General features: G+C 35.6%; 1 pseudogene across 1 annotated transcript; it reads right to left on the reverse strand.

The window, feature by feature from the left end:
- Positions 1–1,122: 1,122 nt before the first annotated feature.
- On the reverse strand, positions 1,123–7,783 carry LOC112624657 (annotated as a pseudogene). The gene is made up of 5 exons (XR_003119453.1): positions 7,216–7,783; positions 5,649–5,669; positions 5,542–5,571; positions 4,420–4,524; positions 1,123–1,392 (listed from the first exon to the last, which is right to left on the reverse strand). The product of XR_003119453.1 is annotated as a histatin-1-like (transcript).
- Between the last annotated feature and the right edge of the window lie 16,269 nt (positions 7,784–24,052).

The following is a 24,052-nucleotide window of genomic DNA, read 5'->3' on the forward strand; positions in this document are numbered from 1 at the left end:
AAAGACTCCTGGAACTGATAAACCACTTCAGTACAGTTTCATGATACAAAATTAACGGATACAGATCAGTAGCATCTCTATTCATGAATCATATGCAAGGGGCCAAATCAAGAACACAATCTCATTTACAATAGCCACACGCACAAAAAAATAAAAACCTATCAATACATCTAACCAAGGAGATGAATGCTTTCTACAGGGAGAACTACAAAACATTGTTGAAAGAAATCACAGAAGACACAAACAAATGGAAAACATTCCATGCTCATGGACTAGAAGAATCAATATCACTAAAATGGCTACACTGTCCAAAACAATGTTCAGATTCAATGCCACTCCTATGACTTTATCATCCTTTTACACAAGAGTGGAAAAGCTATTCTACAACTCATATGTAACCAAAAATTCACAATGGATTTGTACTTGTTATTTCTTCTGCTTGAAAATGTCTTTCTTCATGCTCACTCCCATTTTTAAATTATATCTTTTCTGAAAGGTCACCTATACCAGAGAGGTTATTTTTGACTATCCTACTTGAGACTGCCTCTGTATCCTAGTCCTGCTTTATACTTCTTTAGCACACTTATTATTACCTAAGTCATGTGTTATTTGTTTACTTTTTGTCTGCATCTCCCAACTGCAATGTAAAAGCTCTGACAAAAGGGCTCTGTCTCTTTTTCTGTGACTGCAGCATCTAGAACAGTATCTGACAGCTGGTATCATTCAATAAATGTTTGTTCAATGGCTATACTGACAAACTGATAGAGATGGTTTGTGTTCTGAGTGCCTGCCTACTGCTGTGGAGTCACATAGGGGTTATCTTCTGGACTGTAGGGCCTGAGATAAGAAATGTGGGAATGTGCAAGGCTAAGAAATGTGCTGTGACAAAGGACACCAGAGACAAATCAAATGTTCGCATCAGTAGGTCTAGTAATCTGGATGTGATTGAGGACCATATGGTTGTAAGATAAAATGAATATAACATGCTAAATTAAAAATAATCATTTCAAAGGAGCTATGGTATAAAGTACCACAGTCAGTGCTACTCAAACTGGGAAAATGAAGTGAAGAAATAAATCTTTATATATATAAATATAAACAAGAGAAATAAAGAGCATACACCTAATAACGTGCTTGAAATTTGTTGCTTTTGGAGAGGAATGAATTTCTATTACTCAGAAACAGCAGTGAAAGTGGCTTAACAGTTTAAATTGCAAGTATCTAATCAAATGATAATTAGGAAGGTAAGTATCATGAAACACAGAATTCAGTAAATCATGATCTTTCTTTTATTCTGCGTTGCCTTATGATAATTCTTCAAAAAGCAACAGTAGTGTGATGCAGTATGAGGAATGAGAATAAACCAGTAAAAAGCGAATTTGCCAGTCAAACCTGTGAAGAAAAAGAAAATAACACTTTATCTTCCAAACCGATACTCCTGTAAATACATTTATACTCTTCCTGGCAGAAAGTATGTATTTATAGACAGTTTTATTTACTATAATGCAGGGACCAAAATAATATTTGAGATAGAGTAGACAATTAAATGCTCATAAAGTGGGTATTGGAATAAGTAAAAATTATCATTGAGCATCTGCAACTTAAATTTAAATTTTTCTTAAGGTTTTCCATAATCATCTTATTTTATTCTCCTGCTTAAATATAGCCTACACATTTCATCTATCTCCCCCAAATGATAGTTTAACTATATCCTCCCCTGATTAAATGTCATCAGCAATTATCTAACGTCTGGAGGATCAAGATCAGGCTTTTTCTAATATCACACAGAGCAGGAATTAAATAAGAATAAAATGTCCCAATACATTGAACAATATTTGAAATCTTTTGAACTATTTCAACTTTGAATTGTATAATAGTATTCTTTTATCCCCAAAATATTGCTTTATTTTGAAGTGTAATCTTTAGTATCTTATAGATTTTGGAACATTTTATGCTGTGAATATAGATAAAGAAAACTAACTTTATAAAAAGGAAATCATTACCATTTCCTATTTCCTTGAAAATTCCCATCTCCTTGTTGATGTTAGATTAGTAATTCCTATAGCAATTGCTCATCAGAGTTACTTAGGCATACAATGCAATTTTTTAATGAGTTCCCAGATGGTGGTTGTCCAGCTTCTCCAAAGATTACAGTTTAGGACAGAAAACTTCAAATAACATCCACATACAGAGTTAGTGGCAGAGAAGCCCATGGTCGCAACCATACACCTTCCAGATCAAGGGTTTCTATGTAATATCTCTCAGTAGTCTTTCCAATTCTATAAAAACTTAAGTATTATTATAATATGTATTTGTCGGTTAGAAAACTGAGGTTTGGAGAAGACTAGGAATATCTCAAGGTCATGAAACTAGTTGTCAGGGTCAGGATACAAATGTTAGAGGTTCCCCTACCCAGAACTCAGCGTGTTAACACTAGTAAACAGAAGCTTTCCCTCAGAGGCATTTTTATTTTATCTCATTTTATTTTTTATTTTACTTTAAGTTCTAGAATACATGTGCAGAACATGCAGGTTTGTTACATACGTATATGTGTTCCATGGTGGTTTGCTGCACCTATTGATTAGTCCTTTAAGTTACCTTCCCTTACTCACTACCCTCCATCCCTGGTTTGTGTTGTCCCCTCCCCGTCTCCATGTGTTCTCACTGTTCAGCTCGCACTTATGAGTGAGACCATGTGCCGTTTCATTTCTGTTCCTGTGTGAGCTTGCTGAGAATAATGGCTTCCAGTTTCATCCATGTCCCTGCAAAGGACAGGATCTCATTCCTTTGTATGGCTGCATAGTATTCCATGGTGTATATGTACCACATTTTCTTTATCCAGTCTATCATTAATGGTCATTTGGGTTGGTTCCATGTATTTGCTATTGTAAATAGTGCTGCAATAAACATATGTAGGCATATGTCTTTATAGTAGAATGATTTATGTACCTTTAGGTATATACTCACTCATGGGATTGCTACATCAAATGGTATTTCTGGTTCTAGATCCTTGAGGAATCACCGTACTGTCTTCCACAATGGTTGAACTAATTTACATTCTCACACACAGTGTAAAAATGTTCTTGTCTCTCCACAGCCTCATCTGCATCTATTGCTTCTTGAGACTTTTTAATAATTACTATTCTGACTGGTGTGAGATGGTATCTCATTGTGGTTTTGATTTGCATTTCTCTAGTCATCAGTGATGATAAGCTTTTTTTCATGTTTGTTGACCACATGAATGTCTTCTTCTGAGAACTGTCTGTTCAGGTCCTTCGCCCACTGTTAGATGGGTTGTTTGTTTTTGTCTTGTAAATTTGTTTAAGTTCCTTGTAGATTCTGAATATTAGAGCTTGACAGATGAGTGGATTGCAAAAATTTTCTCCCATTCTCTAGGTTGCCTTTTTACTCTGATAATAGTTTCTTTTGTTGTGCAGAAGCTCCTTAGCTTAATTAGATCCCATTTGTCAATTTTGGCTTTTGTTGCAATTGCTTTTGGCATTTTTTACGTGAAGTCTTTGCCAATGCCTATGTCCCGAATGGTATCACCTAAGTTTTCTTCTCAGGTTTTTATGGTTTGGAGTATTACATTTAAGTCTTTAATCCATCTTGAGTTAATTTTTGTATAAGGTGTAAGAAAGGGGTCCAGTTTCGGTTTTCTGCATATATCTACCCAGTTTTCTCAGCATCACTTATTGAACAGGAGATCCTTTCCTGATTACTTGTTTTTGTCAGGTTTGTTGAATATCAGATGGCAAGCAGAGACCCAAATCATGAATGAACTCCCATTCACAATTGCTACCAAGAGAATAAAATACCTAGAAATACAGGTAATAAAGGATGTGAAGGACCTCTTCAAGGAGAGCTACAAACCGCTGCTCAAGGAAATAAGAAAGAACACAAACAAATGGAAAAACATTCCATTCTCATGGATAAGAAGAATCATTATCATGAAAACAGCCATACTGACCAAAGTAATTTATAGATTCAATGCTATTCCCATCAAATGACCATTGACATTTTTCACAGAATTTGAAATAACTACTTTAAATTTCATATGGATCCAAAGAAGAGCTCATATACCCAAGACAATGGTAAGCAAAAGAACAAAGCTCAAGCCATCACGCTACCTGACTTCAAACTATACTACAAGGCTACAGTTACCAAAACAGCATGGTACTTGTACCAAAGCAGACATATAGACCAATGGAACAGAACAGAGACCTCAGAAATAACACCACACATCTACAGCTTCAGAAGCATTTATATCAATCAATACACTTGAAGGAGCTAACCCATGCTACATTTCTTAAACTGGAATGGTTGTTGGCTTAATGGCTTTTTTTTGTTTTGTTTTTTTCTTGTTTTAACTGTCAGTGTTGATACTTCTAGAAAGAAAAGTAACTAGAGTCAGCTTACCTTTATAATCATGCCCCAAGATTACTGAGGATATCAATTGTAATACAGATAATTTGATCTGTAGACTCCATATGATGGAAATTCTCAATGTGAATGATGCTTTTCCTGTATACACACAAAAGGAGATAGAGACAATGACAGTACAAGTGTTTCTCAAAAACTGTCATTAAAAGCTTAGATTGTTAAAGTTGTTAAGACCTTTTATTTTATCTACATAAATATTTTCAAACTTTTACATTTTTCTTTTTTGTCAGAAAAATGTTTAAAAGTAGGTAAAAATGATGAAGTATTTACTGTTTGTTGATATTTTTGTGACAGTAGTACAGGTGGAAACCCTGATTATAGGTAACCTCTCTAACCAGGGTTTAAATCTTCTTTAAAATATCACCTCCGAGCTACTATTTTGCTAACTATTGAGTATTATGGAAAGGATTAAGTTACTGTTTCCAACTTAAGTGGTGCTTCTTAATCTCATTCTTTTAGTGATCTTACTTTGTTTTACAATGCCTACATTCTTTCATACCCAGTGCTGTTAACATAAACAGTCTTCATCCCTTTTTATGCATCTTTTTACTTGGTGCATTTTTAACGTGCATACTTGCTATGTCAGTAAGGAGAACTTTTGAACCCAGATTCATATTGATATTATAGGTCAAAATAATATGAGACTTTATATACATACAGTGAGAAAAATGTTAGAGAAATACAACTTTCTGTCTAATTTAGCATGGTTTAATTTAAAGACTGTATCATCCTCAAAAATTAAGAAGGTAGAAACTTACCATATTACATGAGTAGCCTCTATGCTTCATTAAGCATATATTATACTTAATAGAATTAGGATTTCAACTATTCTTTAGGTCAGTGTGATTATTTACAGGACAAAGATAAGTTCTCAGAGAATAATTGACTTATTTCAGGTGGAACTGAGTTTCCATTGAAATACTGTTAGGACACAAGATATTTGTGACTTTTTGCCTTTGCATCATAAATAAATGAAATCAATGTGCACTTTAGCAATTAATGATTTACATATATTTGAGAGACAACTATTGATTCTTCTAGAAGAATATATAGAGAAGAAAACTTATTCAGAGTGCACATTATCGGAAGAACACTTACATGGAATTTTCTTCTGTGCCCATGATGTTTCTGTGAAATGAAAAGAAAAGATTAAAAATTGAATATAGGATCAGTTATCAAGTTTTCCAGTAAATGAAAAGTCTTACCCCTTTATGTGAATCAGCTCTCTTGGAAAAAAAAGAAAACGAGAAAATAATTAATATTTTAATTTTATAATTCAAGAGTAAGTATAAATATTGACTTAGCCACAATTATGATTAAATAGAATGGAGGCATTCTTTGGTTGATGACACACTAAATTAGTTATTTTAGCTTTATGACATCTTTAAAATGAGTGAAGGGTAAACTCTATAATTATTGTGCTATATTCAAATATTAACTCATTTTGGTTGATATGTCTTTTTTATGTAAGGCAGGAAAAGTCTATCACTGATGAATAAGAGAGTGGAAACTGACAAATGAAACACTGGATTGTTTTTTATATGAATATGTTCTATGTAGCTCAAAAGCTACCAACATACGAATATTTTATTTGCTAATAGAGATAAGCATTATACTTTTCTCTGTTCTTCTTATATGTTTATTTTTCCACTTCTATCCTTTTATAATAAAATAATGTGATATACTGTGATATCATAACCAATTCAGTTTTCAAAATATTCATTAGAATTTAGTGGATAGTTTGGAGTATTATTATTCTTTTGCGACCAATTTTCTATTAACTTCATAGAAAGAGGAGGAGGAGGAGGAGGAAGAGAACGTGGAAGTAGAGAAGCAGAAAGAGTTCCAGAGAGGTCAAGTGCTTTTCCTACTAATACACAGTAGTAAATGGCAGTACGATCTGGGAACCCATGACACTTAATAAATAACAGAGATTTGTTTTATGGTTGAAAATAGCAGCTTTATTTTAAGAAGAATTAAACAATTCTATGCTAACTTTAACAATTAGGTTGTGCAAAAAATGACTTGAAAATTCATATTTTGACACCCTGTAATACTTGGGTTCCATTTAAGTGCACCTTGTTCTTTCCTCAGATCTCTAACTTCAGATGGCCTAGAGCTTTTCATATTTAAAGATACTTTCACAGTTCTCAATCCCACATATTTAAAAAGCTTGCTAAATTTTCTTTTACTTTTACATTAAAGTAATTGTGCTTGAGTGTTTGCAGGTATGTAATGAATATCTATTCCAAGTCCTTAAAGAACTTATATAAGTTAATTCAAAGAAACTCTTTATATGGAGATATTAAAGCTTATAGAGCTGTTTTTTGTTGTTGTTGTTGTTGTTGTTGTTTTGTTTGTTTGTTTGTTTGTTTTTTGAGACAGAGTCTCGCTCTGTCGCCCAGGTTGGAGTGCAGTGACCCGATCTCAGCTCACTGCAAGCTCCGCCTCCCGGGTTTACACCATTCTCCTGCCTCAGCCTCCCGAGGAGCTGGGACTACAGGCACCCGCCACCTCACCCGGTTAGTTTTTTGTATTTTTTAGTAGAGACGGGGTTTCACTGTGTAGGCCAGAATGGTCTCGATCTCCTGACCTCGTGATCCGCCTGTCTCGGCCTCCTAGAGTGCTGGGATTACAGGCTTGAGCCACCGTGCCCGGCCTATAGAGCTGTTTTGAGGTCAACATGAGTATATGCACAACACAAGGAATAAGAGACACTTGGGATTAGTACTGAGAATGAATGTATTCTTTAAAATTTCCAGATATACTTACAGTCATGGAAACCATGAGAGCCAAGATTAAAGCAAAGACAAGAAACTTCATAGTTGGCTGAGTCCTATAAAATCATACATGAAAAATCAGTAATCATATTCTTTCTTGCATTCATTCATCAAACTTCTATTGATGACACTATGCTTCAAAGCACTGGGAGACATGCTCTGTTTTCCAGGCTGAAGTGCAGGGGCAGGAACACAGATCACTGAAGCCTGGACAACCTGGGCTCAAACCATCCTCCCATCTTAGCCTCCCTAGTTCCACTTGTAGCTGGAACTAAAAATGTGTGCCAACATGCCCAGTGAATTTTTTCTTTTTTAGGTAGAGAATGTTTTTAGTCTCACTATATTGCCCAGGCTGTTCTGAAACTCCTGGGCTCTAGGAATCTTCCTGCCTTGTCCTTTCAAAATGCTTGGATTACAGGTGTGAGCCCCAGGCATGGTCTCCTGAATTGATAAGTAAATGTGAGTGCTCTGATTTGGAAATATTAATATGCTAATGAATCACACAAATGAACATCTTAAACAAACCAAGAGGATGGGAGTAAGAAGGTAACGAAGAAAGGCAAACTTTAGTTGGATAATATGGAATGACTAAAGGGAGGTGTTGGGAGCCCATAAAGAAGTAAAATGGAGAGGAAAGCATGTTAAAAAAAGAAAACAGTTCAGCATGTAGGGAGGACAAAACTGGAGGAAAGATGATCACTTAGGTTCTTGTGTCATTACAGGGGACTTATATAATGACATTAAGAATGGTAATTAAGGTACAGTGTAAAGAGATATTTGGAAAGTAGAATGACAAGCAGCGGGGACTTGCTTTATAATAAAGTCAGTGAATATGAGCCAGATTTCTATTAGAGAATAGCACAGATGGTATAACCCTGAAATTAGAACATTAATGATATTGATTAGAGAAAAATGAAATGAAGAGAATTGACAGGGAATATGTTTGTAGCAACTTTGAGAAGTTGAACTGGTGAAGATTATTTAACATTTCAAATAATATTATTCAACAAAGTTAGCCTCATCTGGGACTCTGATATTCTTTCCATATACGTAATTTTATAATTATGTATATGGAAGTGAATCTAGTTACTTTGCAGATGTAAAAAAGTATAGCAGATTACTTATTTCTAAATTATAAATAGGTAAACAAAAGCATTTCCATTGGAAAATACAATTACCACAAGACTTAGAATTACATGGCATTTTTACCTGTTAATTGCAGCTGTAAAGTAATTCATTAATAGGTAATTTAAATATTTTTTTCTAATCTCTCTTACCTGTCACTCACGATAGAACATTACAGTAACATTTTTCATCTAACTATAATAAAATGTCCTACTCTTAAAGAGCCCTACATCTCTATTATGGAAAGCAGAACCCATGATTTATGGCATTTACCATATTATTTATTCATTAATTTTGCTTCACTCATTTAAATGGAAACTTCTGCTATAGGACTAACTATAAAAATTATGTATTTCTTGAAGTTTTTCTATTACCTAATATATAAATCCTACTACAACTCTTTTTATGAAACAAAAGGCATGAGAATTTTACTATTGTTATGATTGTCAATTCTGTTGCAAGTACAAAATAAAAAGAAAAGTTCTAAGAAATTGGTCTTCTTTTACTAACACATAAATTAATAGATGAATGAACATAGATAATCAATATATAATTAATGGTTTTGAAAAATATATTTCCCAAGTAACACAACAATACAATAATAAAAATCTGAAACGGTAAACTCTTTCTTTTCTGCCATAACACAAATGAATGAAAATGAGTTAAATAAATTAGTAAGATTGAGATGACTAACTCTTACACAGTATATGCTTTGCATTATAACAGAACTGTTTGAAATGATGGAAAGGTCAATAAAAAAGTAATAACATAGTTTCCTATTAAGAAGAAAGTAAATTTTTAAAAATAAATTTTTATGATAATACATTTGCCAAGAGAGAATTTATCAGTATCTTCTTGTAAAATTTGAAATTCTACTTTAAGTTAAATGTAGAATTAATAATTAAGAAAGTAGATACCAGGTATCTAGGCAAGGAAATAAAAAGAGTCCATTGAGGTCCCACCATCAGAGAGGATGTCATACATTGCCATATTCCATATTAGTTATTTTGCATGATGATTGCTGGTATTAATTCATAGGAATTGAGACCTGGAAGTCATCTTCAGATCCCAATAAATTGTCATTATTTCTTTATAATAAGTTATCAATAGATAATATACATTTTTCATAAGTGAGTTACAATTGATTTTAGCAAACAAAAGCTTATGCTAAGACATTCTATTGGATTGTACTTGAACATATTACCTTTTACTCAAGAGGAGAGACAAGAAGTCAGTGAAGCCTCAATAGATGTCCTTTCCTAGATGGCTGATGTATTTAAACACGTTGAAATTTCCCTTTTGTTTTTCTAAATAACATGAATTATGAGATCATATGATCGAGATGGAAAGTAATGCCCAAAATCTGTCTCTACAAATTCTAAAAATAAACTTAACCAGGGGATTTTTACAATAGACCATTGTGAAGACAAAGCAACCAGAAAGCAAATGGACCCATCACATGCTAATCCCAGTGTTAGTCTAGCCCTGAGTGAGTCAGACAATGGAAAAGCATGCTGAGGAATCCAGGCATGGAAATGATTGCAGTGATAAAGATGCTTCTGTAGAATGCCATCTACTACTTTTCAACAAATATATGTCCAAGATGGAACAACGCTATGTCAAAAATAATACTTACCATGTTATCAAAATTTTACACATTATCTAGTAAATAGTGATAATTAGCATAATAAAATTGGAGTCATTCTATACTTCAGAAGTTTTTCTACTAATCATTATTTATCTTGTATTTCTACCTTTATATTGACTTTGAATATTTTAAGTAATAAAGTGACTGTAAACATTTGCCAAAATTCAATCATCTTTTGGATACCATATGATAAAAAGATTCTCATATTTAATGTCGATAGATTCTAGGTGCTTGGTCATATATCTCTCACATAAAACTGATTTCTTATGTTTAGAAATTTGAATGTACTTTCCTGGAGTTTTCAGGAGTTCATATGTCTTTATAGAGGCCATTTGTTGAAATAACTACATTAGATAGAAAGAGAAAAACAGAATTTTAATTTAATTAATAGGCAAACATATACAAACATCCACCTACTCGCTACTGGTTGGATAATTTGATATGTTAAGAACTGAGTATTAAAAACTTATTTCTAATGTTCAGTTAAGTTATACAGCCCAGTCCATTGTTCCTCAGCGGGTGCCACATGTGACCATCATTGTGTACTTTAAAGAGAGAAAAGCTACATAACAGATTTATAAATACATTGTCTTTAGCTTGATCCCACTAATAGAAATTATATTTTTAATTTGTGTCTGATTCAGAGAAGGAAACAACACCCACCAGGTCCTGGTGGTGGGGGAGGGAGGGACAGCATCAGGGCAAATAGCTAATACATGTGGGGCTTAAAACCTAGATGATGGGTTAATAGGTGCAGCAAACCACCATGGCACATGTTTACCAATGCAACAAATCTGCGTGTTCTGCATGTGTATCCCAGAACTTAAAGTAAAATAATAAAATAAAATAAAATAAAATGAATTTATGTGTGAGTTTTGAAAGGAAATATTTATTAGATAAATCTATGCTAATTTGAACAGTCCTATTGGAAATTATGGTGTTTGATAGGCAATATACAAAAATGTAAATTATTTATTTAGGCAAATATGTAATTCAAGTAAATTAGATTTAAATTATTATTGTTCTTTTGGCATGGAATTTCTAAGCATCATAGATACAAGGTCTCTTCTAGGCACAAAACAAATCCATTCTCTGTACATTCTCAATGAAAAAGAGTTACATAGGATTCAGTGAGTATTTTTTTTTTAATAGGTTCGTGGGCTGCATTCATCACCCAGGCTGGAGTGCAGTGGTGCAATCATAGTAACTGCGGTCTGGAACTACAAGGCTCAAGCAAACCTCCCCTCATACTCCTAAGTAGCTAGAGATACAGGTATGCATGAATGCACCTGCCTAATTTTTTACTTTTAGTTTTTATAGAGATGGGGTTTCACAATTTTGTCAACACACTTCTTGAACTTTTCATCTCAAGTGATCCTAATGCCTAGGCCTTCCAGAGTGCTGGGATTACAGGCATGAGCCACTGCACCATCTCATGGTTCAGTAACTACTGAACTATGTCTGATTTAAAACACATACCCTGGTTTAATTAATTGCAAATTGTCAAGTGATTTCCTCCTTTCTTCTTTTCTCTTCTGCCTCCTCTCATTTCTTCCCTGTGGTTTTCTTCCCTAGTTTGTTTTTCTAACAATGTTAGGTACAGTTCCAGTGGATCTAAGATATTCATGTTCTTGTGCACAAAAAGCAAACTAATAGTCCAAAAGCACTACCAAACAGCAAACTAACAGGTCAGATATAATGGCAGATGTCAGTATGCTCATTTAAAAACTACAATTAAACCTAAGGCATATGCATTTTATGTTGGAACACCAAAATGCAGGCATTATTTCACCCACGATTTTCTGCTTCTCCAAGTTAGGAAGTGTGGGGATTATGTATGACAGGTGAAACAAGCATGGTAGACTACAAATACAGTAATGACCTTCTCATGCTAGTTATGGTCTCATCCTCCAGGAACAGTAGGCCATTTTAGAAGACTGATGGACCAGAACATGGCTTCATATTTTATAATTAAGTAAAACAGATATCTTGTCTTCTATAAGCAAACACCATGTTCTTTGAAAAGGCCATGCCTTTCAATTACAAGTGAAGTATCAACAACAAGCTACTGACTTGTCACAGTTGTGTCAATACACTTATTGCTTATGGATGCAACCCATGAATGGGTATTTACAGTGATATTTATGCTGGGTTTTTATCCTCCTTCTACACCTTCTTCTGCTTCTCCTCCTCCTCCTCTTTCTCTTCTTCTTCTCTGTTCTCCTCTTCCTCCATTTTCTGCTTCTCCTCCTCCTCCTCCTCTTCCTTATTCTCCAAATCTCCTGTGATGAAAATATGGAACAGTTTGCTACCCAAATCTATGGTGCTTATTTAACAACAGCAACAAAAAACACTTATGTTGTATTCCTGTTTGAATTACTAAAATGAAAAATACTGCTGTTGACCTATATGGAACAACATGTGATTGTCTAGTAAATAAGACAGAATCTCCTTTATTCTGGAGATACCATGTGACTAGCTTTTCTCCTATTCTTAAGGAGTTTTTCATGTAATTTGAGAGTCAGACAAGAATAAAGACTCAGAGAAATTCAAGAGAGAACTAATTATATGAGACTAAAAGTGGGAGATGAAGAGAAAGTCACACTGGAGCTGCAGACCGGGGACTTAGAAGCCTATTGATTGTAATCAAGACTGTGAAATTAGAAGAGATTATACAGAAAGGGCGCATAGAATCAGAAGAAAATAGGCTGAAGAGAGATATCCTGGTTAGCACTGATGTAACACGTGGAAGAAAATAGAAAGCTCATGAAAATATTCATGATAGAAAAGACAGAGAAGAGACGTATTTCTAAGCAGTTTGTATAGTGCAGAAGCCAAGAAGTTGAAACATTATGAAGGAAATATTCATTTCCATAAACAAATGTTGCTCTGAACTTGGCAATTGCTTAATCTCTCTAACTAAATTTTTCTTATATTTAAGGTATTATAATAAGAGTTAAAATTTAACTAAATGAGAATATATAAAAATACATTGTAAATAAAAATGCCCCAAATGCAAACATTAGGTTATATCATTATACTTCTAACCATAGAAACCTTCATTGGAAAGAATATATTAATTTTAAAAATTCTTTAAGAATAGAGAGGAAATGTAAAACAGATAATGGTAAGAAAATATTTTTGAAAAACCTGATAATCAATGATCGATCTGGGAAATTGTGAGAAATTTACATTCTATGGCCTAAGTAAATCCAAGAGCAATTACTGAAAGAATCACTAGTATACTACCAACAAGGAGATATAAAAATGTCATCAATTTCTTTTTTAGAATATCAGTTTTATGTAACTATACACAACATTAAATGTTCTGAAATCTGTGTAATATTAAATATTTATCTACAAAATAAAGCAAATTTTGGGAGATTAAAGATAACTTCTACATTCATCAAAGTTGAAATATTTCATGGAATTTTAAATATTTCTCAGGGCATTGTGAGATTTTATTCTAATTGAATATCCTGTTGACATTAATGATATGGGAAACAGCCTGAACTTGATCCTCTAGGCATTCGATAGGCTTGTACATCTTCTCCAAAGATTATATTTTAGGAGGTGTAGTTTTGAACAACATTCTGAAACAGAGTTAGTGGCAGGGAAATCTGCAGTCATAACTGTGCACCTTTCTAATCAAGGGATTTTACGTAAAATATTTGTTAATAGTTTTCCCAATTCTAAAATGAGGTTAAGTATTATTATAATACTTATTTTGTTGATAAGAAAACTGATGTTTAGAGAAGATTAAGAAACTACTAGTTTCAAGGTTGATATGATTTGGCTGTGTGTGTCCCCACTGGAATCTCACCTTGAATTGTAACAAACCCCATGTGTCAAAGGCGGGCCAGGCGGAGATAATTGAATGGTGGGAGCATTTTCCTCCATACTCTTCTTGTGGTAGTAAGTCTCAGGAGATCTGATGGTTCTATAAATGGGAGTTCTCCTGCACATGCCCTTTAGTCCGCAGCCATGTAAGAAGTTCCTCTGCCCTTCCTTCATCTCCTGTCATGATTGCGAGGCCTCCCCAGCCATGTGAAACTGTGAGTCCATTAACCTCTTTCCTTTACAAATTACCCAGTTTCGGGTATGTCTTATCAGCAGCATGAGAACAGACTAATATAGTAAAGAAACTAGTAATTGTCAGGAACATGATACAAACTCAGGTTTCCTCCCCTCCAGAGTCCAGCCTCTTAACCACAACAGGACAGAAACTTTCTCTCAGAGGTGTTTGTATAAATAAATACATTTCAAGAAGCTAAACCATCCCACATCTCTTCCTGGGCCTATTGTTTGTTTGATATCTTGTGTTTGATTTCCTCTTTTAACTACGAGCATGGATATTTTTGGAAAGTAAAAAACATCACTAGACCTAGTCTACTTTTATACTTACGTCCTGTGGTTACTGAGGAACACTGTAAGGCTATGGATAGGGATATAGGTAATACGGTGGATATGTTGGATATGGCCAATAGTCTGGATATGGTTGATATTGGTTAGACCTTTCCTGCATACAGACAAAAGAACTAGAGAAAGCTGTGGACCATTGGGACAGTGACAGTGCAAGAGTTTCACAATAATGTGTTTAAAAGTGTAGTTTGTTATATCAACTGCAACTCGTATATCAACTGCAATATCATTTTTAAACTACTAGTTAGATTTACCATTTTTATAAAAAATATATGTAAAAATAGGTAAAAATCATAAAGCATTTACCTTTTTACTCTTTATTGACAGTTTTTGTTTTGTAGTACACATGTGAACACTGATTATAGGCAACCACTCCAAATCAGGATTGAACCTTTTTTTTTTTTTTTTTTAACACTACCTTTAAGCTACTACTTTGCCCATCGTTGAGTATTACGGGGAAGAAAAATTTAATACTTCCAACTTAAGTGGAGTTTTTCCATGTTACTACTACACTCTTTAACTCTGCCTTCTCTTAACCCAAATAACTATCCTCCCCTGATGTTTATGTTTTTATTTGGTGCCATTTTATCAATGTATTTATTATATTACTAAGAATAATTTTTTAAACTCCATTACTTTAAGATGAGAGATCAAACAATAATGACATATCAAAGATACACATTAAGAAATATATTAAAGAAATACTATATTCTGTTTTATTTAGAATAGCCAGTTTAATTGAAAGACTTTATCACCATCAACAAATCAAAAGATGGGAACTTCCCATATTACCTGTGTGATTGCCAGCACATGTAATATGGCAGTATAAGCATATATTATAATTGGTAGAACTGGCTTTTAACTATTATTTATGTCAACATAATTATTTACCAAGTTTATTTTAGTTCTCAGAGAATAATTGACTTCTTTAAATTGGCATTATGCATTTCCACCTAAATTCTCTAAGACATTTGGGATTTTTGCCAGTGTATCAAGAATAAGTGAAATTAGTATACACTTTAGCTGTTCATGATATACATATATTTCAAAAATTATCACAGATTATACCAGGAGATTAAATAATCAGAAAAGAACACTTGTTTGTGCTGAACAACATTATCAAGAGACTCCTTGAAAGGCATTTTCTTTTACACCCATGATATTTCTGTGAAAATAAAGACAAGATTAAGAATTCAATACGTGTTTGATTATTAAGTTTTCCTGTGAATGAAGGTGACCTATTTCTTCAGATACATCAGCTCTCTTGGAAAAATGAAAAACGAGAGAATAGTGAGTATCTTAATTTTATAATTAAAGATTGAATATAAGAGTTTTCTCACTTCTATCCTTTTATACAAAAACAATATTATAAATTCTGATCTGATCTCATATGTAGGTTGTTTTTTGAAACATCCCTTAGAACTTAGTGGACAAATAGAAGTGTCCACCTGTCTGTACAAATCCAATGTATAATATATCTTACATGTATTTGATTGATGCCTCATGTCTCCCTAAAAGGTATAAAACTAAGCTGTACCCTAGACATTTTGGGGACATGTTCTCAGGATCTCCTATGGTCTGTGCCAAAGGCCATTGGTCACTCACTTTTGACTCAGAATAAATCTCTTCAAATATTTTACAGAGTTTGATTCTTTTTGTGAACAATAATTTGTTGCCTGAACATGTGGGGCCTCAGAGAAGAGTCAGGACCCCGAATGAGCTTCCCAAACTTAGAGCTAGGGTACAAGTAGGGGCCCATGGAAAGCCTCCCTGACTTTGAGCTTCTCCTCTAGTGAAACTGGCAAGTCCTCCTGAGCCCTGAACATCCCTTTGGTTGCGGGTTCTTGATTTATTCTGAGCTGCCTTTTTTTTTTTTTTTTCCTCCTAGGAAGTTGTTTAGGATTCTAATTCTATTCAAGAGGTGCATTAAAACTGATCTTTTCCATTGCCTTTTTCTAAAGATAAGGAGAATGACCCCTTTTTGGGCAACCTGTTTGGTTTCTAGTTCTGAGAGGTATATTCTAAAGGGCCTTCTCCATTGCTTTTTCTCCCCAAATTAAGCACAATTGGCTCGTCTGCACATTTGTGTGAAGAACTGAATTGTTGTTTCCATAGATAAATGAGAGACTAAGTTTTCTCACTCTGAAGAGAAAGGACATTTTGCCTCTCCCAGGCAAATGGTGCCTCTGGGTGACCAGAAGCCAGGTGAAAATGTCTGGGGGCTTGACCCCCTACGATGTACAGCAGCCCTATAGGGAACCCCCAACAAAAGTAGTTATTAAGTAAGTGCATGTGGGAGCTGGTTACTCCATCTTTTGAGCCTTTTTGGCGGTGCCAGACCTCTGAAGGGAGAAACCAAGGCATGTAAGAGGGCGGAAATGACTCAGGGATGAAACACTGTGGAGATGCACCCACTACCAGGATACTTCAATCCGCTATACTAAACTTGTCATATAATTTATAATCTGAGGTTATATTAAATAATAGATATTAATTAAATGTCTGAGTAGTTTCCAATTTAAAAAATACAGAGAAACATGTTAAAAAGTGTTTTTTTAATTAAAAGGTCAATGTTTTCCGTCTAATTCAAAGATTATTTAGAGGTATATAAAATGAAGTAAAAGGAAACAGAAAATAAGAAAAATGTAAGGAAAGTTATAGATATAGAAAGGTACCTGTGGTAAACAAAAAGGATAATAGAAATTTAATTTTATATGAGAAAGAATCTTATATTGTGATTTTTTCATCTAAAATAATATGACTGCTTGTTCAAGAAACGTTTCTTTTTCTAATTCTTCAGATTGATATCTCTGAAGTTCAGTGCGTTCCTCTTTTGAAAAGGCCAGAGATTGTAATTCTCTCCTTCACCTTTTGTTGGCTCCTGTAATGCTTATTAAGGATCTAAAGTAAGGGAGCAAATTTTTTCAAAACAGCCAAATGAAAAATCTTCTGGGCCTGCCTTTTTATATCTGTTATATATATAATTGTATGTGTCACATGGAAGTGGTATTTCACTACCAAATTATTTGAAAGATGTCTAATCTATTGGCTTAAAGAAAAGTCAGTGCTTATCAGACTAATAGAGGCTAACTCAGATGCCTTTATGTCACATGACTTTGGTAATCTTTGGGAAGATTACTTTGGTGGTGGGCTGGCTTCCAAGATGGCCAAATAAGAACAGCTCCAGTCTGCAGTTCCCAGTGAGATGGATGCAGAAGACTGGTAATTTCTGCATTTCCAGCTGAGGTATCTGGTTCATCTCACTGGGACTGGTTGGACAGTGGTTGGAGCCCATGGAGGGTGAACCGAAGCAGCATGTGGCATTGCCTCACCCAGGAAGCATAAGGGGTCAAGGAATTTCCCCTTCCTAGACAAGCGAAGCTGTGACATACTGCACCTGGAGAAATGATACACTCCTGACCAAATACTGTGCTTTCCCATAGTCTTAGCAAACAGCAGACCAGGAGATACCCTCATGTGCCTGGCTTGGTGGGTCCCACACCCATGGAGCCTTGCTCACTGCTAGTGCAGCAGTCTGAGTTCTACCTGCGAGGCTGCAGCCTGGCTGGAGGAGGGGTGTCTGCCAGTGCTGAGCCTTGAGTAACTCAGGCTTGAGTAGCTCACAGTATAAACAAAGAGGCCAAGAAGCATGAACTGGGCGGAGCCCACCACAGCTCAGCAAGGCCTACTGCCTCTATAGATTCCACCTCAGGGGACAGGGCATATTAGAACGAAAGGCACCAGACAGCTTCTGCAGACTTAAACTTCCCTGCCTGACAGATCTGAAGAGAGCAGCGGTTCTTTGAGCACGGTCTTCGAGCTCTGAGAATGGACAGACTGCCTCCTCAAGCAGGTCCCTGACTCCTGTGTAGCCTGACTGGGTAACACCTCCCAATAGGGGCAGACAGACACCTCAAACAGGTGGGCGCCCCTCTTGGACGATGCTTCCAGTGGAAGGATCAGGTAGCAATATTTGCTGTTCTGCAGCCTCCGCTGGTGATAGCCAGGGAAACAGGGTCTGGAGTGAACCTCCAGCAAACTCCAACAGACCTGCAGCTGAGAGGTCTGTTAGAAGGAAAACTAACAAACAGAAAGGAATACCATCAACATCAACAAAAAGGACATCCACACCAAAACCCCATCTGTAGGTCATTAACATCAAAGACTAAAGGTAGATAAAACCACAAAGATGGAGAGAAACCAGAGCAGAAAAACTGAAAATTCCAAAAAACAGAGTGCCTCTTCTCCTCCAAATGCATCATAGCTCCTTGCCAGCAAGGGAAGAAAACTGGATGGAGAATGAGCTTGACAAGTTGACAAGTAGTCTTCAGAAGGTCAGTAATAACAAACTTCTCGAAGCAAAAGTTTCATGTTCTAACTCATCGCAAGGAAGCTAAAAACCTTGAAAAAAAGGTTAGACAAATGGGTAACTAGAATAAACAGTGTAGAGGAGACTTTAAATTACCTGATGGAGCTGAAAACCATGGCAGAAGAACTTCGTGACACATGCACAAGCTTCAATAGCCGATTTGATCAAGTGGAAGAAAGGATATTAGTGACTGAAGATTGAATTAATGAAATAAAGTGAGAAGACAAGATTAGAGAAAAAAGAGTGAAAAGAAATGAACAAAGCCTCCAAGAAATTTGAGACTATGTGAAAAGACCAAATATACCTTTGATTGGTGTGCCAGAAAGTGACAGGGAGAATGGAACCAAGTTAGAAAATACTCTTCAGAATATATTATCCAGGAGAACTTCCCTAACCTAGCAAGGCAGGCCAACATTCAAATTCAGGAAATACAGAGAACACCACAAAGATAAATTAGTAATTAATAAGTTAGTTTGACCATTGTGGAAAACAGTGTGGCAATTCCTTAAGGATCTAGAACCAGCAGTCCCGTCTGACCCAGCAATCCCATTACTGGGCATATACCCAAAGGATTATCAATCATTCTACTATATAGACATGTGCACATGTATGTTTACTGCAGCACCATTCACAATAGCAAAGACTTGGAACCAACCCATATGCCCATCAATGACAGACTGGATAAAGAAAATGTGACAGATATACACCATGGAATACTATGCAGCCATGAAAAAGGATGAGTTCATGTCCATTGCAGGGACATGGATGAAGCTGGAAACCATCATTCTCAGCAAACTAACAGAGGAACAGAAAACCAAGCACTGCATGTTCTCACTCATAAGTGGGAGTTGAACATTGAGAACACACGGACACAGCGGGGGGAACATCACACATCGGGGCCCGTCGTGGGGTGGGGGCTAAGGGGAGGAATAGCATTAGGATAAATGCCTAATGTAGATGATGGGTTTATGGGTGCAGCAAACCACCATGGTACTTATGTAACAAACCTGCATGTTCTGTAAATGTATCCCAGAACTTAAATAATAACAAACAAAACAAACAAACACAAAATAAAAAGAGAAAATAAAGCAAGTTGTGTTTTTTTCTTTTTCTTTTTATTTCAGGATGCATAGTAGAGACTTTTGACATGCTTCTGACACTTGAAGATAGTAAGATAGTTCATAAAGATCATGTCTCTGAGTTTTAATTCAAGAAGGAAAGTGAGATTGTACTGGACTCACAAAGGACACCTCAGGTCCTACAGAGGAGAACAAGTGCAAACATACCCCATGATAACATTCAGCTGACCAAAGTGGGTGAAGCCCCAGTATGTGAGAGACGCAGAGGGCCTCCCTCTGTGACTCATCTTTCTACTGAGGATCTGAGCAACCTAGCCCAAAGGAGAGGATTTTGTTTCTTCCAAGCCTTGAAACTAACTTTGGGAGAGGTTATGAGACACTATGAAGGGAAAATCTGCAGACATTTTCACAGACCCAGGACTGACGGCAGGATGCCACTTTTAATACAGGTGCTTTACATAGAGGATTTTAATACAAAGTCAGCCATTCTTTGGTGACTTGAGAACATGCCTGTGCAGGCTTTTGAGTCTCAGGCCAGAGTTTAAAGTGCCTGCTCTGGAATGGGTTAAGAACCTTCATAGCCAGAATTACGGAAAGCACTGGAAAACTAGGCACCAGAATTGTGCTTTTGCCACCTCACAATCATGGTGCAGAGGAGAGCTGCTAGAGCTGTTATTTCTCTTTTGTGATGAGACATGCTGCAAGTGCAAGACTGCTGACCTAGAACCAGTCTGCATACGTCATTACTAGGTGCCTTCTCCTGCTACCCCAAGATTGTGGTGTGTAGGGCCCTCTCTGCTCTACCTCCAGGCAGAAATTCAGGCATTTAGAGCCACTCCTTGCCTGGAACATTAGTCTGAGCCACCACACCCTTTATGGACATAGACTGGGGCGTAGTGGGTTCATTTCCTCTCCACACTCAAGCAGATCTCCAGGTATTGAGAACATAGTCTTGCCTGGATCAACAGCCTAAGCCACCCCACCATTCCTGTGCATAGGTCGTGGTGCAGTGAGGCCCTCTCTACTCCACATGTAGGTAGATCTCCAGGAAGAAGTAAATGAAACTTGGAAGCAAAAACCATACAAGAAATCAATGAAATCAAAAGTTAGTTTTTTGAAGTACAAATGAGATCAGTAAACTGCCAGCTAGATTAATAAAGAAAAAACAAAGGACAAGATTCAACTAAGAACAAACGGAAATGACAAAGGTGACTTTACAGCTAAGCCCACAAAATTGCAAAGATCCTCAGAGACCATTATAAACACCTCTAAGAGCACAATTAGTAAATCGAGCAGAAATGAATAAGTTCCTGGAAAGAGAAAATCTCTCAAGATTGAGCCAGGGAGAAATTTATACCCAAAACAAATATTTAGTTTCACTGTTGATTCAGTAATTAAAAACCTCAAAAAACAAAACAAAACAAAACAAAACAAAACCAAAAAAACCCCCAGACCACATGGATTCACAGCTTAATTCTACCAGACATGTTAAGAAGAGTTTGCACCAATCATACTGAAGCTTTTACAAAAATTTGAGGAAGAGGGGCTCCTCTCTAACTCATTCTATGAAGCCAGAATCACCAAACCTGGCAAAGAAACACACACACACACGAAAACTACAGGACAATGTACTTGGTGAACATAGATGCAAAATCCTAAACAAACAAAACACTAGCAAAGCGATAGCAAAGCACTTCAAAAAGTTCATTCACCATGGTCAAGCAGGCTTCATTCCAGAGATGCAAGATTGGTTCGCCATACATAAACCAATAAATGTGATTTGCCACATAAACAGGATTAAAAGCAAAAACCATATAATCTTAACAGATGCAGAAAGAGCTTTTGATAAAACTCAACGTTCCTTCATGATAAAAACCTTTAACGAACTAGACATCGAAGGATCGTATCTCGAAATAAGAAGAACGAGCTGTGTCAAACCCACAGCCATCACCATACTGAATGGGCAAAAACTGGGAGCAATCACCTTGAGAACTGGAGCAAGACAAGGATGTCCAATCACACCACTCCTATTCAACATAATACTGAAAGAGACAGTAAGAGCAATCTACAAGTTACAGTAATAAAAAAAAAATCCATAGAGGAAAAGAAGTCAAATTCTCTCTCTTCATGGACAATACAATTCAATACCTACAAAACCCTAAAGTTTTGGAAAGACTCCTGGAACTGATAGACTACTTCTGTACGGCTTCAGGATACAAAATCAATGCACAAAAATCAGTAGCATTTCTGTTCATGAGTAATGTGCAAGATGAGCACCAAATCAAGAACACAATCTCATTTACAATAGCCACAAAAAATAAAAACCTATAAATATATCTAACTAAGGAGGTGAAATGTTTCTACAGGGAGAAGTACGAAACGCTGCTGAAAGAAATCACAGAAGACACAAAGAAATGGAAAACATTCCATGCTCATGGATTAGAAGAATTAATATCATTAAAATGGCTATATTATCCAAAACAATGTACAGATTCAATGCCACCCCTATGAACTTACCAACGTTAATTTACACAGAAGTGGAAAAACCTATTCTACAACTCATAAAATTCACAATGGATTTGTACTTGTTATTTCTTCTGCTTGAAAATGTCTTTCTTCATGCTTGCTCCCATACTTAATTGGCAGCTTTTCTAAAAGGTTGCCATACCAGAGAGGCTATCCTTGACTATCCTACTTGAGGCTGCCTCTATATCCTAGTCCTGCCTTACACTTCTGTAACACATTTATTACCTGAGTCATGTGCTATTTGTTTACTTGTTGTCTGCATCCCCCAAATGCAATGTAAAAGCTCTGACAACAGGGCTCTGACTGTCTTTCTATAACTACAGCATCTGCAAGAGTGACCGTTGGTATCACTCAATGAACTTGTGTTTGATGGATATATTGACAAACCGATAGAGAGCATTAGATGGTTTGTGTTCTGAGTGCCTGCCTACTGCTGTGGAGTGACATAGGGGTTATCTGCTGGCATATAGGGCCTGAGATAAGTTAATGTGAGAATGTTCAATGCTAAGAAATGTGCTGTGGCAAAGGACACCAGGGACAAATCAAGGTTTCGCATCAATAGGTCTAGTAATCTGGATGTGATTGAGGACCATATGTTTGTAAGATAAAATGAATATAACACGCTAAATTAAAAATATCATTTCAAAAGAGCTATGGTATAAAGTACTACAGTCAGTGCTACTCGAACTGGGAAAATAAAGTGAAGAAGTAAATCTTTATATATGTAAATATAAAAAAGAGAAATAAAGAGCATACACATAATAATGTGCTTGAAATTTATTGCTTTTGGAGAAGAAAGAATTTCTATTACTCAGAAAGAGCAGTGAAAACAGCTTAACAGTTTAAATTACAAGTATCTAATCAAATGATAATTAGGAAGGTAAGTATCATGAAACATGGAATTCAGTGAATCATGGTCAATTCTGCATTGCCTTGTGATAATTCTTCAAAAAGCAGCGGTAGTGTGATGCAGTATGACGAATGACAATAAACCAGTAAAAAGTGAATTTGCCAGTCAAACCTGTGAAGAAAAAGAAAATAACACTTTATCTCCCAAACTGATACTCCTGTAAATACATTTTTACTTTTCCTGGTACAAATTATTTATTTTTAGATAGTTTTACTTATTATAATGCAGGGACCAAAATAATATTTGAGACAGAATAGACAAATACTCATGAAGTGGGTATCAGAATAAATAAAAATTATCATTCAGCATCTGCAATTTAAATTTTTCTTGATGTTTTCCATTACTTTATTTTATTCCAGCACTTAAATATAGCCTCCACATTTCATCTATCTCCCACAAATAGTATTTTAACTATATTCTCCCCTGATTAAATGTCGTTAGCAATTATCTAACATCTGGAGGATCAAGATCAGGCCTTTGTAATATCACACAGAGCAGGAATTCAATAAGAGTAAATTTTCCCAATACATTTAAAAATATTTGAAAAATATTTGAAATCTTTTGAACTATTTCAATTTTGAATTGTAGAACAGTACTGTTTTATCTCCAAAATATTGCTTTATTTTGAAGTATAATATTAATATCTCATAGATTTTGGAACATTTTATGCTGTAAATATAGTTAAATAAAAATGACTTTCTAAAAAGGACATTGTTACCATTTCCTATTTCTCTGAAAATTCCCATCTCC

The sequence above is a fragment of the Theropithecus gelada genome, chromosome 5 (genome assembly GCF_003255815.1).
Source record: "Theropithecus gelada isolate Dixy chromosome 5, Tgel_1.0, whole genome shotgun sequence".
NCBI lineage: Eukaryota > Metazoa > Chordata > Mammalia > Primates > Cercopithecidae > Theropithecus > Theropithecus gelada.